The sequence below is a fragment of the Protopterus annectens genome, chromosome 6.part0 (assembly GCF_019279795.1).
Source record: "Protopterus annectens isolate FY-2018-M chromosome 6.part0, PAN1.0, whole genome shotgun sequence".
Lineage (NCBI taxonomy): Eukaryota > Metazoa > Chordata > Ceratodontiformes > Protopteridae > Protopterus > Protopterus annectens.
In genome coordinates this window covers 570,651,110-570,672,988 of record NC_056737.1, presented here as the reverse complement: position 1 = coordinate 570,672,988, position 21,879 = coordinate 570,651,110, and positions in this window count along the sequence as shown.

Genomic DNA, 21,879 nt, shown 5'->3' with positions numbered 1-21,879 from the left:
ACTCCTAACCATGATGCCTTAGATCAGATCTAGCCATCTAATTACCTCCAAATCCCCCAACACAGCAGGAGAATCACTGTACACTTACAATAACACCAGACAGTGGCACTCCTTGCCTGCCTCACTTAAACAGGACAGCTGTGCACCAGGTGTTAAGCACAAACTAAAACATCATCTAACTTCAGTTTAGCTTGTGTTCCCACCCTGACTTCATAGGCTTACAGATTAGTACCAGGCTAACTGCCTTCATGGTCCATTTTAAGCCTAGCCAATTACCCAGTGTGAGAATTGAACCCTGCACCTTGCATCGAAAAGGTAAACACCTTAACCATTCTGCCAACCCCATGGCTGGCATAAATTCTCTCACTCACACCCTTACATCTGACATCTTTCCCAATCTCCATACAACCGAACCTTCCTTCAGAGCTTAATCATGGTTAAATGGAGCCCTAGGCAGGTTAATGGATTGGGCCCACCCAGCAGCCCCCCTTGCTCATTTTGAAGCAGCAGTTCCTCCCCTACAGCCATTCCAGTGTCCCACTTTTTTGGCTATTTCTCCCCAGTTATCATAAACTCTGTTCAAACCTGTCAGTGTGCATACTATTCTCTTCTTTACTTCTACAATGATTACAGATATTTGGATTTAATTTAAAACTTTTATTTCAAATTTTGTACCACAAACACCATTAGACATTTGCTAAACAAAGCAATGCAGTCTCACAATAAAAATAGATTTAGCATTACCAGTAAATTTCTCTGCCCTTGAAACTCACAATCATTGTAATTGTATTGAAACACACATTCAAAGAAAATGCATCTGGCCAGTGGCAGATTAAGTTTACCTTTGGGCTGTTTACAAACATAGGGTCCTTGAACACATTGAGGACCAGGCACACATGCATGTGTTCTTTGATTCATCTTCCTGATTGTATTACATTATACTTGTAATATAATACAGCACCACTTGTTAGAGTGTGTTTTCAATTTGTAGTTTTGAACATTTTTCCAGTAAACAATGAAACAAAATATATGAACCAATAATGACAAAATTGCCCATTTCAGAATCTTTCAATCATAAAAGGCCCATCAAACATCTGTCATTATAATCCACCAATATCAGTTAATATGCACAGTCTCTGCAGAAGTAAAACTCATCTGAATAATTGCACATTAAAAAGATCTATAACTAGTGAAGAGGTTGCTACTAGCAAACAACTTTATATTTCAGTGTTTCATCTACAAATTCAGTGCCCACTGCCCCTGAATAATAAATTGCCTATGTTACATTAAAAACATGGTAAGCTCCTAATATTGCCATAGGGAATGGATGGCAAACCAACAGCAAGTTCATAGTTGCAAGGCATCTCATCCAAAGGAGGAAACACTCAGGACTATGGCACCCTACCACATCCCAGCTTAAAATGCAACACAGTATCAGTAATCCATGTACATGGTGTGGGAATAGAACCCACAGACTTCTGCATCAAAAAGCAAGCATGCTACCTGCTAGTCTACTAACTCTGATTTGAAATTGTCTAGCCCAAACAGTAGTGACCATTTGCTAAACAAAACAGTTGCACATTGAAAAGTAAACTTCTCTTCCCTTGAAGCTCACAATTCCTTGAAAATCTACTAAATCTCACAATTCCTTAAAAATGTACTGAAACTCACAATTCCTTGAATATACACTGAAACTAATTGTCTGGTAGTTGGCGCAGAGGATTTAGGCTCTTGTCTCCTGTAACTTAGGGGCAGGGTTTTAGCCTGAGCCTGTCATTACAGCCAAGTGCACCTCAAGGTATTTCAGCAGTTACTTGCTACTGCACCTCTAGGCATCAGTTATTGCTTGTTCATATTTGCATTAATAATTCCAAACCCATAAATGTATTAGCATATTTTATCTTGAAGCATACATGATGGCAAACACAACTGTATTCATATTTGACCTCTGTCAATGAGCATTTGTTAGAACTGTAAGGTAATAAATTCATTTTTTTAAAGGTTTAAGCCACACCTACTAGGAGTTAAAGGTACACACTCAAAAGAGCTGTACTGGAGGGAATGAGTTAAAAATTAACTAACCTGTCACCCCTAATTAGGTAATTTTACACACACACACACACACACACACACACACACACACACACACACACACACACACACACACACACACACACACACACACACACAGACACATTTTGCTTCTTCTATAGGGTAACATTTGTCTGCCATGAAAAATCCATGCCACTCATTTTAAAAAAAATCACACACTGTGCTCCATTCCAGTTTAAATGTGCATGCCTCATACTAAAGATGCATGCACAGGACAATCTCTGTGTGAATCCTTAAAGAAGAAATGTAATGCATGCAGTGTGTGCTCTTAAAGAAGGAATGCATGTTTGTGCCAGCCCCCCGGCAAGTGGTACCACCTCCCTGGCTAGTGCATCCCACAGCCAGTGGGCCCTAGGTGATTGCCTTCATCATCTAGTGCTGGATATGGCTCTGCCTTCCTTTGAACTTCAATAACTGCCTAAACATATCTTCACTACATGTCTGCTTACTGGATTCTCCAGAACTCAATTTCTCCACTATTTCCTCCTTCTTACCCCTCATCTTGCAAACAGACCACCACCACTTTAACACAGAATTGTGTATCACCTTTCTCTCTATTACTGCTATCATCCACATATATTATTTATATCTTAGCTACTAAACCAGGAAATATGTATGTAATGTCTATATACCTCATAAATGTATATTACTGTATAATAGGCCTCTGTAACTATATTTGTCTAGTTCCAGTGCCATGTCATTGTACAACATATAAGATTACTCATACTTTATCATTGTATTATTTTCTAACCATGTAAAATCAAAAGGAGATTTTCTCTCCAGGCCTTCACTGAAAATGGGCCTGCATGCCCATTTGGACCTTCCAGTAAACAAAAGGCAATAAATGCATTATCATCTGAACTAGTCTATTCTGCAGTGTTTATTCAGTGGTTAATGGTTTAAAGTCACTGTTTAGCAAAATTATTCACCTCAGATTTATCAAGACTTCTTTCTCTGTACCTTAAGAAAAAAATTATATATACCATCATTTGTCAGAGTGTTTATATCTTGTCTTGTCTATGTTGTATTAGCCATTTCATTTCACAGTCCCTAACCCCCTGAACTCTGACACATATGTCCCATAGTCCACCTTGCCTTATCTACGTACTATTACCTATACCATTTCACAGTCCCTGATCCCAGAATTCCCCAACGTATGGCCCTATAATCCAGCAGCACATCATATTAATAATCAAACATTAGAAAAGTGGGTTTATCAAATACTTCAAATTGAAAGACACAGTGGCTAAAAATGAGGAAAGTAGTAATAAGTATTTTACTGAGGTCAGGCCTCTTGCAACCTCATAATAAGAAGGCACATACAACTCTGAAACCTGGAAGAGTCAAAATGAAATGAGTTACTTTTAAATTTACTCACATCAAAAAGAATGAACAATAAATACTAAACGCTGGAATCATGACTGAGATGAGGATCTAGTTTTAATTAAATTCAGGTTGAAGCTTTCACACAAAATACATTTTCAGGCTATGTTTTATGACAAATCAATCTCACTTATATGGCAAACAACATCAGAAGACCATTACTTCATTCCCTGTCTGCCTTTTCATCATAAATTAATTATTAATTCACTTTGATCTCCGTAAATTCTGGTTTCCCCTACTACCCTCCCTTGGGAGTGTGCACATTAAGTAACGTTAAGTAACTAACCCTGCTACTCCCCTAATCTCTAAATAGCAAGGCTGCCCCTAGATGATCTTTAACAGGCAGGGACTCAATCCACTTGAAAACTCACTGCAAAACCTGAAACTCCTTGGCAAAAATGAAAATACAAAAAAAGAAACCCTGAACCCCCCCCCCCCCATCTCTAAATGGCAAGGTGACCCTGGATGTTCTTTAACAGTTGGGGACTCAACGCACCAGAAATCTCTCTGCAAAACCTGAAAATTCTTGGCAAAAACAAAAATACAAAAAAGACAGTGTGTATAAACTGTCTTCCTAATAATAGGCAATCCCATATATAGTGCTATTGGCTGAAATCAGTAGTTCTATTCTAGTGCCTTGTGCATGTTAATCTGTATAGAGTGCACACACCCCCAAGTATGGCTAGTGTGACTATTCCCCTCCCAGCTTAAACTACTTTATACTCATGGCAGTTTATTAATCCTCTGTGCATAGTCTACTTGCAGGCAAAGAACGACTCAAAATTCAGGTAATTTGAACACTGTGTGTATAACTATTTCTCCCCTTTTACTGTGCTTCCAATACTAAACTGGCCCCCTAGTAAGCATTTAAAATAGCTGTCTTTTGAAGCCTCACTGATAATTTATCTTTGGGAACTTACCTGATGATTCTGGGTTTCTGGGGTTTGTTTTTCTTTTTTTCTCTGTTCTGCATATAGTTGTATTTGTCTTCCTATCTCTGCTTCCCTTAACTTCATGCTGTTTTCTTCTCCCATGATGCTTTCTTCAGCTAAATACTATCCTAGCTGGTGTCATTTTTCACTTTCACTTTGATCTCCGTAAACTCTGTTTTCCCCTACTATCCTCCCTTGGGAGTGTGCACATTAAGTACGGTTAAGTAATTAAGTAACTAAGCTTTTTTTTTACGTTAACTTTTATTTTAATAAAGTAAACTATATGATGGTTCAGTGAAGGCAATATATTCTTTAGGGATTTGTTCAAAGGTTTTACCGCAGACAACGTATACTGTAAAATAGGGCTGAAGCTGCATCACGTATTTTTACTCTACTGTTGTATTTTTTCCTGCAACTTGTTACCAGTTTTTCTATCTGAATTGGGCACTCTAATACCATTTTCATTGCAACATTGCTGTACTATCTGTTCAGAATGCATAGTTTATCAGTCTATCTTCCAGACGTTTCAGAAAGCTGTGTTTACTGGACGCAGTGGGTTTCCGTTTGCACCCAGTTTCTATAGCTGGGTGTGTTTGTAAACTTTTTGGCTCTTTTTACATCGTCTTAGCACTCTAAGTGTAAAATGAGCTCAGGCCAACTTACTTATTGTTTAAAGTGTCATCCAATACATGCTGCTGTGGCAGGGATTCTAGCATGTACAATAAAATCTCTGAATTGCAAGTGTGGGTAACTGTACAATCCCCTGACATATTAGTAATCATTGAAACCTGGCTTTAAACCACAGATTAAAGAAATACTTCCACCTGGTTTTAATATGCTCAGAGCTGAATGACTCAAAAGAAAAGGCGATGGTCTAGCAGTAGTATATACAAACTATCTCCTTACCTCCTCACATTCAGTCAGTACCCTCCTTTGACAAAGCTGAACTATTGATTACCTAGCTCAACTTAAACAACAAAAGGCTCTGCATTATTGCTTTATACATATGCCCTGGCAATAATCTATAAACTCTGTAAAGTATCCTATCATGGGTGTCAACAAATAACAAGTATCTTGATACTGTAATATTAGGCGATGTCAACACTGATGGGCAGAAACCTAACTCCCAATTCCCCACCCATAGCATTAACCTCTATGGATTTTCTCAACCAATTATTTACCCAACCTATACAAACTCATCACACAAAAATGGCAAAACTATTGATTGGATTCTGGTCTCCAATCCTAGTAATTTCACACACCCTGAAACATACAAGACCTTATTAGTCATCACTGCCATATTTGCACAACTGGACTTCTCTCTCACTCATGCAAACATCATACCCACAAGACAGTACACAACTTAACTAACTTTGACCAGCAGGCCTTTAGAAATATTTTCAACATTATTAATTGGTCTTTCCTTAAATACTTGCCATTAGATGAGGCAGTTGAACAATTTAATTCTACATTCCTTAACACTTTGAACAGTTTAGCTCCCACCAAAGAAGAAAGGGTCAAAACCAGTCGTACTCCTTGGCTTTCTGTCTATACCAGATCACTTATGCAAGAGCGAGATAAGGCATGGACTAGCTAACTAAAACATAAGACGCATAATATTCTACAGCATTTCAGACAATGCGTAATCTTGTAAAGAAATATTTAAACTTAAATAAAATGCAGTTCTATACAAAGCCACAAGATCAGCACAAATCCAGTCCCAAAACTTTCCGGCACACTATCAAAAAATTATTACACCCTAAAAATCAGTCCTCCACTCAACTCTCCTGTGAGAATACCTCGTCCAACATAGCATCTCAGTTTACCTCTTACTTCTCTAATTATCACTAATAATTTCCCATAATCCCCCTCTACCTTCCCTCAGCCTCCTATCTGTCTCTCCACATTTTCACTTGAACCAGTTCCCACTTCCAAGGAAGCTTATGTCCCCTCCCTGTGGAAAAAAGTACTTTATGCTTCCCCTATATCTAACTATAGACCAATTGCTATTTTTTCACCACTATCAAAACTTCTAGAGAAATGTATCCACAAACAATTTGTTCAATACCTGCTCAACAACTTCTTTCCCCTACCCAGCACAAATTCAGACCAGCCCACAACACTGTCACTACTCTACAAGTCTTTACTGACACTGTCAATAAAATTTGTGACTCAGGAAACTTTGTCTCATCTGTATTGTTAGATCTATCAAAAGCCTTTGACACTGTCTCCCACCCCAAACTCTTATCCCAACTATCTCTTGTTGGCGTAACTGTAACAACCCTACACTGGTTCACCAGTTACCTCTCTAACAGATATCAATTAGTCAAATGGTACTCTAATTTCTCTCCTTACTTACCAGTTAGTACTGAAGTACCCCAAAGCTCTATACTGGCTCCACTCCTCTTCAACATTTTTATTAATCATCTTAATACAACCACTAAACAAGAAACCCTTATTCAATATGCTGACGACTCTATATTAATATGCTTCTCACACAATCGTGCCCATCTTCAGAGTTTAACTCAAGATACATTCAGTTTCATTGAGTCTTAGCTCACCCACAACCATCTTCTACTTAATTAAAAAAAAAAACTAAACTTACTATTTTTACCAAAACAATTTAGTCCACATACCTCTAACTTTTCTATTACTTTTCTAAAAAATACTTCAGTCTATGTTGTTTCACAGGGTCTATATCATATGAGCAAATAGGAAAAACCGCAAACGCTCACAATCTCAAAAGTACCGGACCTCGAACTTGCTATTGTGGGGGGCTGCACCCCCTACACCCCCCGCTAAATATATATTCCAACTCCGATATCACACTACAGTGAGGAAAGGGCAAATATTCCATTCTTCACTGTACCACAATCTCAGAAAAGCACTTTGAGGTCCGATACTTTCGAGATTATGAGCGTCCGTGGTTTTTCCTATTCACTCATATGATATAGACCTGTTTCACACACTAAACTATTAGGTGTAACAACTGACAATAATCTTGTTTGACCTGCATATCAGTAATAAGATAAAAAAATAATCAAAATGTGGGCATGTTGTATAGAGCTAAAAAAATTATCTCCAACTCCGCAAAAGTAACCCTTGCTACCACTTATCTCTTACCCTCCCTTCTACACACTTCCCTTATTCTAACCAATCTTCACACTTTCCTCAAAGCAAAACTCAGTCAGTGTTATGATAAAAATAGCTAAATTTGCCACAGGCAGACTCACTACTCTCATCACTACTCTGCTTTCTGGTCCCTAAATTGGGTAGAACTACCACACATTCTAGCCTTCAATCAACTAACACTAACTCACAAACTGCTGTACAACTCCTCATTTCCACAAACTACATCATCATTACTTCAACATTATAGTTCCATCCTATGACCTGCATTCTTCTCACAAGTATTTACTATCTATTTACAAACCTCAAAGATCTAATGGTGTCAGTCTGTACTCTCACTGTGTTGCCAAATAATGAAACAACATTCCAGAATCCATCAGACTTCTACCTCACTACTATTCCATCAAGTCTAGACTAAAACATCTATCCAATAATTAGATATGCTCATGCACCACATCATCGTAGTACCCATTACTATTCTCATCTCTCTAACTCTACTGTATTTTTATGATCCACCCAACAACCCCATCTTGCTTACCCTCCTTTCTAGCCTTCCCTTAGGTAATACCTTAACTATCATATACTCTTTCTATCTACTCATACTCTAGCCTTGCTTTATCTTGGAAACCATAACAGTAATGCACTGCTAAAATGTCTCTAGTTAGAGTCTGTATGTAGGTATCCCAACGTATTACATATTTGTCATGTATTATTACAAAACATACATATTAGGAATTCTCAAGTATCGTGTATAAAGCATGCTCAAACTGTATTGCTTCTTTTATTGTATCCATAAATTATAGCTCTGTGATATTGTCCTAGTCCTCTCTTATTTCATGTATATAAAGAGCCATAACCATATTGTTTATTTTTATTGTGTATCCACAAATTGTACTTCTGCAATATTGTATTAGGGCAGGATTCACGATGGCTTGCATGGAGTCTAAGAGTCGTGTAAGACTCCATGCAGCCATCGCGATCCAGGAACAGCCTGAAATCCCATGTAAGAGACAGCTAAAATGACTCTTACACGGGCAGGGCGTGGATATGCTAATCACCCCACTTGCAGCCGAAAGGCATGCAAATGAGGTAGATTAGTGATCCACAAAGCTGAAACCAGCCCGTGTAAGAGTCGTGTTAGGTGCAGAAATGTACTCAGTTGACAACTGAGTACGTTACTGCAAATAACACAACGGAGCCATGACAGCTCCAAATAAAGTGTGCAAATGTTGCAGTCAGCATGCCAATGGCCAAATATGTGGTCATTGGCATGTTAACCCGATGCAAACATGAAATAAAATATTTTTTTCGGAGATCTGTGATGTTTAAACGCAGCGCAGCCCCGCGCAAATGGGCTGCGCTATATAAAACAGAAAAATAAAGGTTTGAAACCCACAAATGTGGGTTTTATGTAATGCATGGATTTGCAATGCAGGGACTAGTAGACCAAAAACAACATGGCCACCATCTAGTGGTTGCTAAGGGGGGGGAAGCTGAGTGCAAGACATGTAACTAAGCATTAGTAGGCATTCCTATGTAAATGGTGGTAGGATAGTGAATCACACTGTCACATAGCAAATGAGCACATTCCCTGAAGTGTAAGAGTTAGATAAGGGGGAGTAACAGAGTAGGAGATAGGTGACATCACAGGGGGGAATGTCAGGAAGAAATCAAGCTCATTGGAGCAAAGTGGTATGTGAAAGATGTCAATCACACAGCAGAAAAAGAGGAGTGTCAACAGATAAGCATGGGAAAGTCAAGAAATGGAAGGTGTACACTGTGGCCAACACCAAAGTTTCTTGCTCTGTGTGCATGCGCACGTGTGTGTGCTGGGAGCTGCGAGTAAGACAGAATGAGTGCATGTAAGGCAGAGTAAGCATGTAGGAGCCTGTTTAAAGATCTGTAAACCTGTTTGCGTGGGTGTGCATGCGTTTTAACCTGAATAAGCAGATTCTAGTCTATGTAAGCATGTGTGCGTGCGTGGTAGCCACTGTGAGCGTGTTTTCGCTGGTATGTGCACTGCTCCCCCCTGAGGAAACAAAGAGGAAAAAGGAAGCAGAAGAAATAGTAGGAAACTAGCAGGGAATACTTGTAGAGGTAGCAGGTGAAAACAATTAGAAGCAGGCAATTACACAGGCAGAATACAAGCCCAGCCCAGCACTTAAAACACTGCAAACAGCATTGCAGTATGTTTCTCCCAAAAGGCACTGCAAGGCAGGAGTAAGCTAGTAGAAGTGAAAACTGAAAAAGCTGCACTCAGACCAAACATGCTAGGGGCTGCCATAGCTGTCATAAGGAGACATAGGAGAGTTGCTGAGGGTGGTGACAATGGAAATGCTGCCAGACAACCCACAGTGAGGAGACGGAGAAGAGTGTACAGGCCCAGGGTCACCTACCAGGGGTTACATGAGCTGGAGATAGTGGAGCACTATAGAGTGGACAGAGACCTCCTGCAGCAAATTGTTGAGCTGTGCAGGCCACGCCTCACACACAGAACCAACAGAGGGGAACCCATCCCAGTGGAAACTAAGGTATGTGTTGGCCTAAGAATACTAGCAACAGGTACCTTCCAGAGACCAACTGGTGATATGATGGGGATATCACAGGCATCAGCCTCCAGGGTACTGCAGCAGTTCCTGGATGCCATGTCAGCACATGTCGGTGAGCATGTATAGTTCCCCAATGCCCATGAGGTATTGGCCAGCAATATGCGTCTCTTCCAGCAAATAGCGGAATACCCTGAGGTAATGGGTGCAATAGACTGCACGCACATACGCATCAAAGCACCAGCCGGTGAGTGGGGTAGGGCCTACATTAACCGCAAGGGCTTCCCCTCCATCAACTGCCAGGTCATGTGTGATGCCCAGGGCATAATAATGAATGTGTGTGCTGGCTGCCCTGGGAGCTACCATGATTCCCATATCTGGCATTTGACGCAGCTGTACCAGACATTTGCCAATGGGGACATCTCACATGGTCACCTAGTGGGGGATGCAGGTTATGCACTGGAGCCGTGGCTGATGACACCCATCAGAAACGCACACACCTGAACAGGAATGCCATAATGAGGCACACGCACAAACACGTAATGTAATAGAGCGTGTGTTTGGGCTGCTCAAGTCACGGTTTTGGTGCCTGGACACATCTGGTGGAGCCTTGCAGTACTCACCAACTACATGTACCCAAATTGTCATGGTATGTGCTATGCTACATAATATGATCCTGCAAAAACAGCTGCAGCAGGACCAGCATAGGGCCGGGAGAAACAGCCCCCCACCATTGCCAAGGCCATCACAGGCAGAGCGTGACTCGGAGGAGGAACAACCTGAGCCTGCCCCAATAGGCAGAAGGAGGCATGCCCGGTATGCCCTGGCCTTGGCAAAGAGGCAACGCATAGCACATACACTGGCACAGTAGGAACCCTGGGAATTGAGTAAGACATGTAACTAATGTCTTACTCATGGTGATAATTCTCTCTGACTCACTCATATAGTAACAGGGATGCCTAACATGACACAACCTGCTCTCAAACATGTACAGGGAGTGTAGTATGTGCATCCGACAGAGGCAGCCCTGCAGCGCCACCTGAGGCATGATTGCCATGTGTTAAGCAATCTAACACCATCTAGTATATGCAAACATGAAGACCCAACCTAACATCTCACCCTCACCAAGCATGATGCCACACTATGAAGACAACAAGAACAAGTACAATAATTGGCTGAGGTATTGCTGTTAGCAAGGGGGAACACATGGCTGACAGCCTGGGCTGACATGCCGAGCAAGACATGATGCCCCACCTGCTAGGGATGGCATGCACTCAGCACACCTGGCTGTGTAGATACTGGCAAAGGCTGTTGTCACCCCCACTGTGCCTGGAATAGGTAAGTCAGGAAACACAAACCCACCACCATAGGTAGCACAAGGGATAATAACCTGGACATAATGCTACCCAACGCCAGAAGTCTAACCTGCAAGGTGCATGCAGACCAAACACACCACAGGATGGAGAATGGTAATATGTGTTCTGTAACAGAAACCTGGGCAAGGCCCAGAAGAGCACCCTAATACTACCAGGTTATGCCTCATACCATGCTCTACAGCTCCAAAACATGGAACACACGACAATAGGAGTGTGGCTACCAGTAATTATCAAGAATAACCACACCCCCAGGTTGGTACCACAGCAAGAAGCAGCATGGACTATCCACGGGCAAGTAACACTGTCTCAAACTGTGTACCTGTTTGAAGCCTGCTACAGACCACACACACAAACCCAGGTACCCCAGTCAGCCTTCCTGAAGACACTTCAGAGTATGAATGTCTCAACAAATACCAAACAAGGCACACACAAAGTATGACATAGGTGTCAATCCATTATGTATGGAAGAAGTAATCATGGACCTAGGGACACAAGTGGATGGTAACCTGTCATGTGACACTCACATTGCCAAGGTGGCCAGGAAGACCTGCTATATTGCCCACCTTAATATGAAAGGATGCACATGTAGAGCTACAGAGGTCACTGTGCCCCCATACTCTTCCCTTATCAGACCCATACGTGACAACAATGCCCCAGTTCGGATGTACCTTACCTTACACATGTAGCAGTCAGAAAGACCCCAAATGTACCCCACCAACAGGATAAAGGGTCCAAACATTGGACATCTGCAGCCTGGCTGAAGAAACCACAGCCCAATTCAGAAGCATACTGCACAGTCAGAGGTGATGTATGCCTGATGTACGAGGCCATGTCCAATCCAGAATAAATCGACATGCTCCACTGCAGAAACCCCAAATCCAGCAGACATACCACAGTGAGATATCTGAACCTCCACACATAGATTAATAGGATGTGCTGGAGGGACAGATCCATAACCCAGAGGCTACTGACGCTCTGGAACAGAATCCAAGTCCATGATAGGCTGAGCTCCACACACAAACTCAACAAGAGAAATCCGGTGAAGTGCATGGGAGATAGTAGGTGTACACTGGGGGTCATCTCTGTGTCACATATAGGAAAGTAAACCTTACATGGGCATAATATGCACATTGCAAGGGGTGTTGAGACTCACACACAGTCTGTCCATGCTCAAACAAGGCCAGGGCAGATAGCCTAGTATGAACCTATGAACCAATGATGATACAAATTGTGCAGGACACAAAGGATTATCACACAGCTGTCCTACCTCATGGTAGGAACCATGGTGATAATCCACAGATATGCTCTACAGCACTCTAATATCACAAACAATATACCAAACCCACACACATTGCCAACAGCCTACCGAACAGATTCCTTCCAACCTCCCCACCAGCACCTAACTGCCAAATATCTATCCCAGGAGAGTGCCGGCCCCCTTACATTGCAGATGCTGAGGTAACAGCCAGCATCCACAAAGCACAGCACATAGCATCAATGGTACCAGATGGTGTCCTGGGTTGTGTCCAACAAGTACTGTAAGAAGAATGGAACAGCAAATAGCATTACTGCGCACTATCAGTCCTACCACAGGATATGTACCCAAAGAGCAGTGTTCAACAACAGTGGTCCCACACCACTAAGGGGGTGCCTGAATGGATACTGCAAACTATCACCCCTCAACCCCGACTATCTAGGTTGGCAAAGTAATGGAGAGGATGATCATGGATCCCATGAATAATGAGATTGGGTACCTACAGACATTGGACCCTACCCTGTGTGGCTGTCATAGGGCAGATCCTGCCCCTTACACATGTCGAACTCATGTGAAATGTGCACCAAGCCCATTGATGTGGGGAATGTTGATCACACAGCCTATCTGGACCTTGCTAAACCCTTCCATACAATACCCTAGTTGGCGGTACGGATAAGCTCACCAGCCTAACTATAAACCCCTATGCAAGTAGATGGGCTGCAAACCAGCTCAAGGACAGAACTGACCTGGTAGACATGCTGTAGCCATGGCAGACTGCAAACCAGGTACAACTGGCATCCCACAAGGCATGGTCCTGGGACCTCTCTTGTATGCTATATATGTCACATAGGTACAGGCCAACATGGACGGACTCTGTCTGAACAGGTTTGCAGAGGACTACAAACTGGCCACCGTATCGGACCCTCCAGCTGACACAAGCAACCTACAAAAGGCACACATAGAAACACACAAGTGGTGTCACAGCCATGTCATCAAGCTAAATGCAGAATAGTGTATAGTCAACTCCTGTGGAAACACAGTACATGGCCAGAAATTACCACATAGGTGTTAACCCAGAAAGTACATCAGGAGCAATAAGAGACCTGGGGACACAAGGTGATAGATATCCTGCATGTGACAACCATGTGTCTGTAGTGGTTACAGAAACATACCATATACCCACCTAATCATGAAGGTAAGCACAGCTTGGTTAGGGTAGGTCAATGTGCCTCTCCAGTCATCCATCAGCAGCCTCACAATTGTGTACAATGGCCCTTCAGGGATGTACTGTAGCAGACACCTGCAGCAACTGGAAAGACCACACAAATACCCCACCAGGAGGATCGCAGAGCTGTAACAGATGCCATGTGTCGCCTGAGTAAAGAAACTGCAGCTCCACACAGTGCCATACTGCCTGGCTGGAGGTGAACTGTGCCTGATGTATAGAGCAATGACCAACCTGGTATCAATGGACATTTGGCACCATGTAAACACTGGATGCTGGTGACCTATGCAGCTGACAGGCCTGAACTCCGGCACAGACATAAACAGGATATGCTGTACCGATTGGTCCATGACCCAGAAGCTCACTCCACCCACAACTAAACTCCCACTACAGTATATCCAGGGAGTCCCTCAGTGACTGTCATCCAGAGAAATCATGATGACTGGATGGGAGATGGTAGGTGTACCCTGGATAACACCTGTATGTCACAGGTAGACAGAGGCACAGCACACTAACCGTGACATATGTCATGGCAAACACCAGTAAATGTGTGTTGAAGGACAGACACTCTCTGACTAGCATTACAAATGGACTAGGGCACATGGCCATTGTTTGTCACTGTCCACACAAGTTGTGGAATACATTAACAATGTCGGACAATCATGTACTATGCTGTCCATATCTGAACAAAATGCAACATGGTCATATCTGCACAACTGGCCCTCAACCAGTCTGGTGTGCTCACTATAAATATTACAAGCAGTGATAGGACTGAAACCGATTATACTGTCCACCACAGTGAAAGTTCTGCACCAGTACACTATACGACAATACAACTGTTTGGTCAGCAGGAAAGGATGATGACAACTGTATGCAAACTCTCCCATGGTGACCCTGCAGGCACAGCATAATGCCTGTTAGGTTCAGACACAAAGCAGTTGGGCAGTAAGAAGACAACCTGATGTCCAACACTCAACTGTACATGTGATATATAGATGGCATCCACACACAAACAGAAATGTGGTGGTCCACAGATCCCAACATAAGGAAAGGTCACACTGGGCATGCTCGCACACTTAGATAAATGAGACGTGGCAGTCAAGAAGCCATACAAACTGCGAACTGGGCATGCTCACACACTTAGGCCATGTCACAGTTCAGCAGTTGCACACACATATCTGGCATTTCTATGTGTTAACACAGGAACCTCCCACAATACAGACATCTGCCCAGTGCACACAGTGAAGTTACAACAGAGACATAAGTAAAGTACTGGATCCCACTCATATGCAAACATCTCCCACAGTACACATGTTGTTTATAGAGATAGGGAAGGCTATGGCAATAAAGACCCACAAACAGTATATGAACAACAGATACTTGCATCTGACAGATAAACATATGGCCATAGAGTGCAATACTTGACTGTTGTCCCTAGGGAATACAGAAGGCTATCCACAGTGTATTTGGCATCTGCCTCCACAGTACAGTAGGCCACTGTGCCTGTGCAAAGTTAATGCATAGATATGCCCTCCCCTGTACTGATGGATAGTCACAGATGTACATACCTCTTCATCCAGAATGATGTCAGCACACTATACATATGTCAGGAGCAAAAATTATACCCAGTAATGTGAATAGCACGCTCCGCTACTGCGTCTCTAACAAGTGTCATAACATAGTTAGGTAGGGGTTTGAATCCTGCAAGTGCCCAGTGTGTGTGTGAATGTGTGTGGGGGAGTAGTGTGTGCAATTCCATGTGTATGAGAAATGTCCCTTTTGGCAACTATTACTACACAACACATGCTGCATATCCCACTGTCTAAACACTGATGATGTCAGCACCCTATAAGTACAGTAGGAGAAAGAAATCCTCCCAGTAATGCAAATAGCACACTCTGCTACTGCGACCCTCACAAGTGATCTAACATAGTTAGGTAGAAGTTTGTATCCTACAAATGCCATGTGTATTTTTGTCACACAGTTTGTCCATGTGTGTGGGGTGTTGTTCCCAATATTGCACAACATACATTATATCAGTAATGTCAATGCACACATGATGTATGTGTGTGCCACCTACACATATGTACCTGTGAACTGTAAGAGTTCCCATGTCCGAAGCCTGCCTCATGTGAATACATGGAATATGCATCAGACAACTGTATGACTGTGGTGTTCTGTGCAGGGGCTGCATGTGGTATGTGACTATACAGTGTGGGTTGTAGATGGTGTCACCCTAGCAGCGAGCGATATATGATTGGTCTGGAGCATATAGTCCACATGTTGGTGATGAACAGGTGCAGCATGTTGACACCACTTGTGGGAATGGTAACAAGTTGTTCCATAGCAATGCAGGGAATGAATGATAAGAACCCTTAAGATAGGGTCTTGCAGCTAGAATAATGCTCAATCTGTATGTTTGGGTAGTCGCAGTACAACCATATAATGGTGTGTGTAGAGACCGTCATATTCCCAGTATTGTCAGGAAGGCCAAGTGGGTTTCCTGGGTATGGGAGTGTGGTGTGTGCCAGGCTATGAACCTGAAGGCAGTCTAACCTACTCTGTGTTGCACATGGAGGGGCTCTGATGCTTTGTGCAGTGCCACCAACCTGGGGGTGTGTGTATCTCAGGTGCCTTTGGATACATCCCCCCTGTTCTGGTTTGCTGCATGTGTAGGGGATGACAAGCATGGTATCAGGAATGACCTGGCACTGATGGTGTGCACCTGGGAGCCTTGTACCAGGAGTCTGTTACTGCACGGATATTGCTGTACCCCATGCTAAGGACAGTTTTCACTGCATGCATCTTGAGGTTTACACTGCTGCTTTTGAGTAGCATTGCTATTAGTGTCCTATCCTGTGTGATACCTGTGTAGGTGGCTATGTAATGTCAGCCTTGCATACAAAGGCCCTATGTTTGTAGCAACAGCCTCTGCCAATATACAACGGCCCATGGGTGACAGGTGCAAGCTGTCCCAAGCAAAGCAATGTGGGTTGTCCAGCATGTAATCCCACACTGACAGGCATTGGATCCCCTTTGAATGTCACTGAAAGATACGTTAATTGCAGAAACTGATGATCCTGTCTACATATTGTGGCAGCATTCTTGGTGAGGGTCAGATGCTACTCAAGGCCAGGGTCATACCAGCCTGTGCCACAAGTTCAGAGAGCCCCTCTATGTTCCCTAACATGTAGTCCAGGGAGGTGCATCAGAGGTCATACACACTGGCACAGACAATGACTGAGTCATACTTCTACATGCCTTGGAGTGACTGGTATGCTTGTGTTATGTGGTGGATCATAGTGTCCGACGGGCAGCTCAGCATGACCATCACCTTGTTCAGCCTGGGAGCAGGACCTCAGTGTACGTGACGATAGAGGTACCTCATACAACTGTAGCAGGTGTGTTGTCAAGCCGTATGGCCTGTGACTGTTTGGCACACAGGCTTTGTGAGCTATGTGTTGCATGTGCTCTGCTCTGGCTTAATGTTTGCTTGTGTGTCTGCTTTTCAGGCGTCAGCTGCTCAGGCAGGATGCTATTCTGAGAGCACAATAATGTACCTGTGTGTGTCTGTGTTTGGATTATGGTCGTGGCAGGTCTATGGGAGACTGGTACTGTATTCACTGTAGTATCCCACTCCACCTGACAGGGAATGCCAGTGCTGTGTTAACAGAGCTTAGCCCCCAGTTTGGCTATGTGGTTGCATCTTTCACATGTGTTGTACGTGTATGGGAAAGGGAGAGGGTTGTCTGTGTACATGAGGCCGCTGTAACATTGCCACATGACTCACAGATTCACCAACTGGACCTGAGAGTACATCGACAGGTGACCTTTGCACATGCTACCATAGCATTGTGACTCCCATACTAAGTAACGACACATAGGGCCAATGGGGAACAAGGTACTCAAGATGACTATGTGAGAGTGTAGTGCTCCTGATTTGTTAGTGCTGGCATATATGAATGCTGTCTTGAGCAAATGTGAGGTAAGTCATATGCAATGTGTTACAGGCAAGCTAAATGCAAACAGGACAAACAGTGATGTTCTGTCAAGTGACACATAGACATCAGTACAGTAAGCAATACAGATGTCACTAGGGATCCACAGAGACACTGTATATCTGCACTGCAGGTGGAATCAGTGTTTCAGGAAAATAACAGGCAAACATGCATACAAACAAAGCTACAGTCAGCAGGCCTGTATGTAGACTATGCTACAACAAACAAGGGTTATGACTTCCAGTAGGAAAAGTGCATATATGCAGGCACTATAAGCCAGTACCTAGACATTCACAGGTCAGACGGGCTGGGTCCAGCCGCACCCCACACAAGTGTATAGACCACGTACCTTCGTAATGTTGAATAACTGGCCTGATACCCAAGTGCTCATACCTGTAATAATACACATGTCAAATAACAGACACTGAGCCCTCACTCAGCAGTTCCAGACTTAGTATAATGTATGCTACCTGTCCTGGCACCACAGTATCCTTGACATGTATGGACACTCTCCCTCCTGTCATAGTTAGTTCTGTGTTTTGGTGCTGTCATGCATGGTATGAGGTGTGACCTTGTAGTGCTAGTGTGCTCTTGTGAGCCTTGAACCTGTTGTGCAGTACTGCACAGATATCAACATCCTGAAACATCTGCTTTGCAGAGTCGTGTGTGGACAGCATGCAACTCGCAGTTGACATGGCCATCATTGAATATCAATATGTACATTGTTGTATCCCATGTGCTACCTATGTAGGTGGCCATCCCTTCACAGCCTCACCACCAGTATGCAAAGATGTGCAGACAGAACACTGTGGTAATTACTATGGGTGTACAAAACAATACATTGACATTCATACTGTAACTGCATCAGGCATGCTGGTATATACCCACAATGCTATCATTACACTGTACTGTTGTCAACATCATACTATTACAATACATCTATGTACTCAACCTGTGCATCAGCACCATGTTAACCTGTTCCTGCACCGATTTTACAGATTGCAGGAGGTGGCACAGTTTCATCATATGCACAGGGTGTGTACCTGGTATGCCTGAGTCTGCCACTGATACAACCAATTGACATGTCTGTGTGTGTGTGTTGGTGAGGGACAGCAGTACAAGATGGGGCAATGTTGTTGCAGTGTGTGTGTGTATGCGGTAGCCCTAGGTGTTATCACTTTGCATGTGTGTATGAATGCACACAGTCCCACCTCATGGCTGCCATATACAGGTGTTTGTGGACAGCCACAGACTGTACCTGCCAGGTCATACAGATCACTGTCTGTGGCCACGGACATGGTACCTGTGCCTGGCAGGGGTGCTACGGACTGTATCAGGTACTAAGCCAGACTGGGTACTGTCATCAGAAGCAGGTGGCTGGTGACTGGAGACAGGTCCCTGTTGGGACTGTCCAGCACCACGTGCATGTGGTCTCCTAGGGCGGTCTGATGACAGCACAGACCCAGCATTGCTGGGGCTGCTGCTGGCACTATGTGAGCGGCCGCGGGCCTGCTGTCGTCTGCGACGTCTGCCAGCTGCTGCTGTTGCTGGCATATGGCCACGTCGACGCCTCAACCGTCCACCATTGCCCTGGCTCATGGACATGTAGTTGTGGAACAGATCTAATGTGTCCCCCCAACGTCTGTCAATGACCTCTGTGAAGTTGCGGATGGCAGCCACAACATCACGCATACTGTCACTCATGGCTGTGCGACATGCTCTCAGCTCCCTCAGACCCTGTCTGGTGTACCGTTCCATACATGACTGTGCCTGCATTACAGCCTGAAACATAGCTGAGGTTGAAAGACCTCTGTGGGCACGTCTGACAGGGGCAGTACACCCATGGATGCTCCAACGAGAACCCATGGATGTCTGCCTGTGTGGTACCATGTCAGGACCCTGGCCATGGCTGTTGTGTGGGGATACATGTGCCACCAGTACCACATTACCCTGGTCAATTTCCACTGTATGCTGTCCATCACCTAGGGACATTGGTGACAAAGGATGTATAGGCAGGATGACTGTGCGCATTGATGGGGTCGACAGCTGTGTAGTGTCAATTGGCTGACCAATGACAGACCCTGGCACACCTACCTGTGCCATTACACAGGTATCATCATTATCACTATCCACAGCAGCTGATTCAGGTTCCCTGCTGCACGACACCAGAGCAGCACCAGAACCTGTGGGAGTAAGACAGGAAACACAGTTTACAATGTGTACACAATGTCACCACTGATGCACACATGCACACATGGGCACATGCACACATGGGCACATGCACACATGCACACATGCACACATGCACACATGCACACATGCACACATGGGCACATGCACACATGCACACATGCACACATGCACACATGCACGCATGCACACATGGGCACACATGGGCACATGCACACATGCACACATGCACGCATGGGCACATGCACACATGCACACATGCACACATGCACACATGGGCACATGCACACATGGGCACATGCACACACCTCAGTATATGAGATATCAACCCACAGACACAAACACACCTGCAATCAAACACATAGCACTACTGCTTCAACCTATTATTACTATTAGTATACAGAGTATTGAAGGTAATGGTATTACACACTCACCAGCATGGATAGGCTGCCTTGCTGTTACACCAGAGGGACCTGCAGAAAAGAGACATTTATTGTCAGTGGGCACAACTGTGCCATTGATACTGTGGGCATGATACAGTTCAGTAGTGCAACAGTTAGCTTCCACAGGTGTACTGCAGATATTGAGGATATCACTATTGCACAATAATTACCAAGATTACAGCTACAAAACGAGGACACACCTCACACATGCATAACCTAACAGTGTACAGAATGGTCAACTATACACATGGCATGTTACCTGCACGCTCCGTGTCCTGCTGCTGTGTGGCTCCAGCCTCCATCATTACACATGTATGCTGCTGCTGTTGCTGTTGTGCTGGAGCCAAAACACTTAGGAGTAGTCCCTCCAGTCTAGTGAGGGGGGTGTCTAGCCACCCCACCACCTGTGGCAAGCTGCTGCCTGTGGATATCCGATGCACGCTGACGGACATTTCTAATTAAATCACTGGAGTGATGGCGTACCTGCTCATATATCCGGTTATGTGTGCCTATGTCATTTACCCGACAGACCAGGTCTTGCCACAGTGCAGCCCTCTCCTGCTGGTTCTGGCTGGTGCAGGAAAAGAGTACAGTGAAATCCCGCACCAGGATCTGGTGTATCTCCTCCTCTTCTGCAGCGGAGTAGACAGGGTTCCGCTGGTGAACCATAGCCCTGAAAAGGAGAAGGAAAATATGTCAGCAATATCTGTCAGCAAACTATGGCACACAGAATACACATAATACTCAACTGCAGTGATATAACTTAAGCACCATATATAGCATCTGTCTATCTATTGGGGGATACACATGTAAATGACCAGATATCAGTGCTCATCCGACAACTGTGCAACAGTACCTGGCACACTCCATACGACAGACTAGTATACTGCAGCAGTCAACACACTGTTTCAGGTACAATACACAACCTCACACTGGGGGTTTTTATCAAGGTACTGTATGGGGAACATTATCAGCCCATGCACTGCACACAATGCACGTTACATATTTCACTGGTAATGCACACTCCTCTTACTTGCCATAACCGTACCTACACCACAGTGACATACTGGGTAACACAGCACAACATATGGCAATGTAGTATGTGTTGATCGCAATACCTCACACACCTGTCTCTGGCCTCACACCAAGGACACACACTACCATGACAGACAGACAGTCATGGTGAGCAATCACACCAGTACACAACATGCACCCAGTCACTAGCACACTCATTCCACCTCACATATTCCATTTGCAATGCATTCATGGGTGTGCATTGTGTCTTAGGTA